Source organism: Bos javanicus, chromosome 11 (assembly GCF_032452875.1).
Source record: "Bos javanicus breed banteng chromosome 11, ARS-OSU_banteng_1.0, whole genome shotgun sequence".
In the NCBI taxonomy this organism is placed as follows: domain Eukaryota; kingdom Metazoa; phylum Chordata; class Mammalia; order Artiodactyla; family Bovidae; genus Bos; species Bos javanicus.
This window is the reverse complement of record NC_083878.1, coordinates 81,542,724-81,548,723: the sequence shown is the minus strand read 5'-3', so window position 1 is coordinate 81,548,723 and position 6,000 is coordinate 81,542,724. Positions and strand designations below refer to the sequence as shown.

Below are 6,000 nucleotides of genomic sequence, written 5' to 3'. Positions count from 1 at the left end.
CAGTCGTGTCCAACTCTTGGTGACTCCAAGGACTGTAGACCGCCAAGCTCCTCTGTCTATGGGATTTTCCAGCAAGAATACTGTAGAGGATTGCCATTTCTGCCTCCAGGAGATCTTCCCAATGCTGGGATCGAACCCACGTCTCATATGTCTCCTGCACTGGCAGGCAGGTTCTTTACCATTAGTGCCACCTGGAAAGCCCTCCACAGTGCTTCTCACACTTTACCTGGGCTCTTGTTAGAGAGGCGGACTCTGCTCCAGTAGGTCTGGTGTGAGGCCTGGGATTCTGAATCCTAATGGCCTGTGTGGATGCTGCTGCTCTGAGATCACACTGAACCATAAGAGCTAGAGGAGAGCTTGGCCTATAACCTACTTTTTTTTTTTTTTTTATGGCCCAAGAGCTAAGAATGATTTTTGCATTTCCAAAAGGCTGTGAAGAAAAGAAAGAATATGCACCAGCTCCAAGGTGGCCCTCAAAACCTAGGATATTTCCTATTCGACCCTTTACAGAAAAAGTCTGCAGAACTTGGGACTAAAGTGACCCTGCTGTTCCCTTTCTGAGCTCTATGGGAAGAACAGGCACTTCTTCTCTTTATTTTTAATTTTTTTATTGGTGTATAGTTGCCTTATAATCCTCTGTTAGATTCTACTGTACAACAAAGTGAATGAGACACACACACACATATATCCCCTTTTTCGGATGAATTAGAAGAACAAATTCTGTTCATAGTGGTTTGGAAGAAAGAGCCAGGCTGACCGAACTTCTTTGCTTCTTCTCCTGGGTCCTCTGCCTGCTGGCAGGAAGTCTATATTCTGAGAACAGAGTGCATGTTGGGAATCTCTGCTCTGAGGATGGCCTGCTGTGGTCCAGCTGATACAGTGATGAGGTAAGTCAAGGCTGAAGTGAGTCTGCTTTCCAGCCAATCAAAGGCAAATTTTCCCAACAGCTTTATCAGTAATCAAGGTGATAGTCTGGCCTCTGCTACATTCTTCCATCTGTGTCTTAGAGGTTCTGAGATGAAGGGCGGAGGGTGCTTTTTGAAACCCCAAAGCCAATCCTCTACTGTTTCCTCCATGAAGGGCGGAGGGTGCTTTTTGAAACCCCAAAGCCGATCCTCTACTGTTTCCTCCATGCATTTCCTCCGTGTCTCTGTCTCCTCGTTGAACTCAGGGCAGGCACCGTGCCTGCAGCCAGGGCTGGCATTTCGCACCTGACTGATGGACTCACGTGAGGCCCAGGGTCAACACCCTGGTGCTGCCAAATGACTCTGTGTCAGCCCATGTCACCGACTGATTGCCACATCAGAGGGCTCATTACAAGTCCAGGCCAGCCTCTGGGCTCCTGTGGAGAGCAGCCATCAGCCACTTCGCAGCAATGGCCCGAATCACAGGAAAGCGGGCCTGATTTGACAAAAGCAGCAGCCATATATTTTTGCTCTTGGAGGTGTAACCATGGTAATGAGAGCAGACAAAAACCGTTCCTTAACACTGGCGATGCTCAAATGCACACAGCACTTTGGGGTAGTGGAAGTGGGGTTTAATTTTAGAATCTGAGCATCACTTCAGGGAACAAAGGGCATTAGAACCGGGCCTGTCAAAGACCTGCAACAGCTTCCTCTCCTTCCAGGAGCGCATATCCTGTTGCAGGCAGAGTTTGCACCCATCCATTGGGGTGTTTGCTTTGTTCATGACATTCTTCTACCTGGTGCAGCTGCTGTGACGGGGATGTGCCTTTAGAAAGTCGCTCTGTTGTGACTGTTTCCAGGAGTAATAAAAGAACTGAGCTCAAGAAGATGCAGCTGCAGTAATCATTCTGCATTCAACCTAGCTGTCAATATCCTCCCTACAATCTTTATAGGATAGGTGTCAATGTTATTCCCATTTTACAGATGAGGAGACTGAGGTGCAGAGGTGATGTGACCTTTGATAAGTGACCTGGCAGAGAGCCTGCACTCTTCCGTGATGTCGTGGGAGACAAAGGTTTCCTGGGAGATCTGTGAGAGACATTTGGAATATTTAAGTTGGTGCTGGAAAGGCCCGTCTCTGCTCCCTGGAAATGCAAGTCTGTTGTTACTATTTTGAGTGCAGATGTGTGTCCTCCCAGAGTCCCAGGGCTGAAGGAGAGGAGATGAAAGGGAAACTTTAACCTGTGACAGAGGTAGGAAGTGCATGTAAAACCAGTCTCATTTCTCTGAAAGTGATTTTCCAATATGTATTGAGAGCCTTCACATGTCCACATGTGTCAATCCACTACTTCGGTTGTTACAAATCAGCCTAAGAGAATAACCAAAGTTTAAGAAGATTTTTCTAACAATATAGAAACCACAGATTCTCCATATTTTCAAATTATATAGGAAATTTTCAAAATAGCCTACACAATCAAGGATGGGGACTCACTCAAGAAACTAAATCTATGAAGTAGAATAATATAGAGCTAAAGATCTTATTTTCAAGAAATTTTTTAGTGATGTGGGGAAATATTTGTGATATAATGCTGCATGAAAAATCAGGAAATAAAATTATTTGCAGCATCATCTCATCTATTTTTGTGTAGCTATTTTATAAATATGACTGAAAATATTTCATAGAGATGGAATTAAATTAGGGGGGTATTTTAATTTTTTCTCTATATTTTCCTAATCTTTATAATAAGCAAAATCTCTTGCAAAACAACAGTTTTGTTAACAGAAGAGATAATAATAATAAAAGAACTGCTTTTTTTAATTAAGTACTTATGCTTGGCAATTTGAGAAAGTGATTTATCTATATTTAAAATACTCTTCCTTACAAAGTCTGGCAAGAGAGTTTTTATCAAAAAGGAACCTGAGAAACTGACTTACCGAAGATTTGCTAAATGAATGAATTACAAAAGCCAACAAATTGTAAGCATTTGTTACCTGCTCAAGAAATTAAATGCAGTCCATTAGCTACAGGAGAGGGTTGAGAGATTCATGGGAGGTAAAGACTCAAAACTCAAGGAAGCGAGAACCCAGAAAGCCTGCAATGCCACGCTAGGGAGGGAGACTCTATTCTACAGGTAATGTGGAACCACTTGTGCAGGTTAGGAAGGAAAGAAGGAAGGAGAGAGGGAAGGAAAGAGAGAACAAAGGAAGGAAGGAAGGGGAGAAGGAAGCAAGGAAGGAAAAAAGTAACAGAGATGTATGTGGGTGGGTGTGTGGGTGTGTGTGTGTGTGTGTGTGTGTGTGTGTGTGTGTGTGTCTGGTGAATTCCCAAGGGGCGGTGTTCAGAAAGATTTATGAACATTGCTTATCTATTCCAGCCTATGTTAAACACTGTGTCTCCATACACTCTCACCAACATAAACATAATTTTGGAGCATGTTCTTGGAGTTACCCTGGATGGAAAAGCAGAAGTAACCCAGCCTTCTGGGGTACCTGAAAGTAGAGAGATACACTGAACATGGAATGAGGTTTAAAATTCTTTTTCTCTGCTCTTTCTTTAGGCACCTCGTGCCGCAGAGTCTCCATCATCCTATATGACTAACTGCATCTTCACCTCCAACTCTAGGGTTCGGTTCATACGACAAGCCTCGCTCACTTGCCCTCGCTGTCAGCCTGAGGGCTGCAGCTTCTCCAGCCCGCACACCCAAGGCCACGTGCATGTGAGTGTCTGTACCGTGCTGAGCTCTCTCTCTATTACTAGGTCACTCAGCCTGTCACTCACCATTCCCAGCACCGGCAGCACTTCAAATTTCCCGACTGGAGATTAGAACATCAGTCAGATCCACAATCCTGACCGATCAGAACTCTTCCTGAGGTTGTGCATTTCAATCATGTTCTTTTCATCAAGGTACGCGTTTCTGTGAATATTTGTCCATACTGATGCTTTCATATCACATACTCCATGTCAGGCACAGGTCTCAAGACTTAACTTATATTAACACCAACAATTCTTCAAGGCAGGAGTTATCCTCATGTTACACACAAGAGGGCTTTCCTGACTCGCCTGAGATCCTACCATTGATTAGATGCAGCCAGGATTTGAACCACAGTTTTGGTTTCTAAGTCAGTGTTCTCGATCAAGCTGCTGCTCACCTGCAGAACAGAACATATTCTGAAACCAGTGACATAGGAAGTCATTATTAAAATGCAATCACAGCGAGCCTATAGTTCGTTACCAATGGTGCTTCAACCCTCAAGCTTTTGATGTAAATTTCTGACAGATTCTAAGGGGATGGGTGAATGCTTAATTACTAGATTTAATACTTATTCTCCATCTTTCTTTCTCTGAAACTTAAAAGACCCCACATTTCCCCTTTTGTTTTTCTTTTTTTTGGGTAAATTCTCTGCTGATAAGATCACTGGTACCCATGGTTTCACCACTTAGCCCCTTGTTGATGAGTTCCCTTTCCAGCTTTGAATTTTCTCCCATGGTCCAGATCTAAACTCCCAGCACCATACTCAAAATTTCCTCCTGCAAGTTGCACAGAGACCCCAAGCTCAATTAACCCCAAAGAGGACTCGGTGCCTCACTTTCCTGTCTTGTCACTGGCACCACCACTGTGCTATTGCCCACACAACGATCCCAGAGGCAGCACGCCAGGCCTCCCTGTCCATCACCCACTCCCGAAGCTTGCTCAAACTCATGTCCTTTGTGTCAGTGATGCCATCCAACCGTCTTGTCCTCTGTCGCCCCCTTCTCCTTTTGCCTTCAATCTTTCCCAGCATCAGGGTCTTTTCCAAGGAGTTGGCTCTTTGTATCAGGTGGAGCTTCAACTTCCGTATCAGTCCTTCCAATGAATATTCAGGGTTGATTTCCTTTAGGATTGACTAGTTTGATTTTCTTACTGTCCAAGGGACTCTCGAGAGTCTTCTCCAGCACCAGAATTTGAAAGCATCAAGTCTTTGGCACTCAGCCTTCTTTATGGTCCAACTCTTACAAGAAAAACCAAAGCTTTGACTATATGGACCTTTGTGGGCAAAGTGATGTCTCTGCTTAGCCACCCTTCAAGATACAGCATAAACATCTCTTCTTCATGGAACTGTAACTTTTTTTTACTGTAACTTCTTGGCTCTCCAGATCACTTAGCTATTTTTTTATCCCCTTCATATGGCAGTTAATACTACTTTTGTCAGCCTTTGTGTGTCCTAATTCCTCCTGCTAGACCAGGAATTCTGGATCAAGTCTGTTTCATCTTTGTTTTCAGTCCAGAATAAGCGTTGCTACCAAAGTGCTCATTGAAGGCAGTTGAGTGAATGAACAAGTGAACAGAATCTGCTCCAAACAATGTGTTAGATGGTATGAAAAAAAATGGCCACAGTAATTTCCTTCTTGGAGCCACACTCTTGTGTCGTTTTCCCCACACTGACACTGGACTTGTCTATGTGATCTGCTTTGGCCAGCGGAGTAATAGTGAGCATGACACAAGCAGAGACTTAAGCATGCCTGGTCCTCCCTCTCCTGTTGGCCTTGCAACTCTGACCATCATAGGAGTGGCTCAAGCTGTCATTCTGGATGCTGAAACAGCTAAAAAGAAGAATCAGATGCTCCCACTTGCCAGCTAACCAAGGCACGCAAGAGCGCCCAGGGGAGGTCAGCTGAGCTGGCATAGACAGGAAGAATACCAAATAATACAATGAATAAAAGTTCTTGTTTTAAACTACTTAGTTTTGAGGGGGCTTTTTTCATGCATTGAAAGCTAATTCACTGAATACCCATGGATTGCTGATTTTCAAAGAATAGCAGTCAAGTGAGTAGTACTATATACCTAAACATTTTTTTTTTTTTTTGCCACTGGTATAATAATAATTGGGTTACCAGGTGAAGCTAGCGGTAAAGATTCCCTGGTCTCCCCTGTAGGAGACATAAGAGACACAGGTTCAGTCCCTGGGTTGGGAAGATCCCCTGGAGGAGGGAATGGCAGCCCATTGTCCAATATTCTTCCTTAGAGGATCCCATGGACAGAGGAGCGTGCTGGGCTGCAGGCTTCACAGGGTTGCACAGAGTCAGACATGAGGCAAGCAACTTCGCACACATGCA

General features: G+C 44.1%; 1 long non-coding RNA gene across 1 annotated transcript; it reads left to right on the top strand.

The window, feature by feature from the left end:
• Window positions 1-2,020: 2,020 nt before the first annotated feature.
• LOC133257412 (uncharacterized) lies at window positions 2,021-5,595 on the top strand. Its single transcript, XR_009739541.1, has 3 exons — window positions 2,021-2,158; window positions 3,464-3,810; window positions 5,168-5,595. It is a non-coding gene; the product is annotated as an uncharacterized LOC133257412 (long non-coding RNA).
• The last annotated feature ends 405 nt before the right edge of the window (window positions 5,596-6,000 follow it).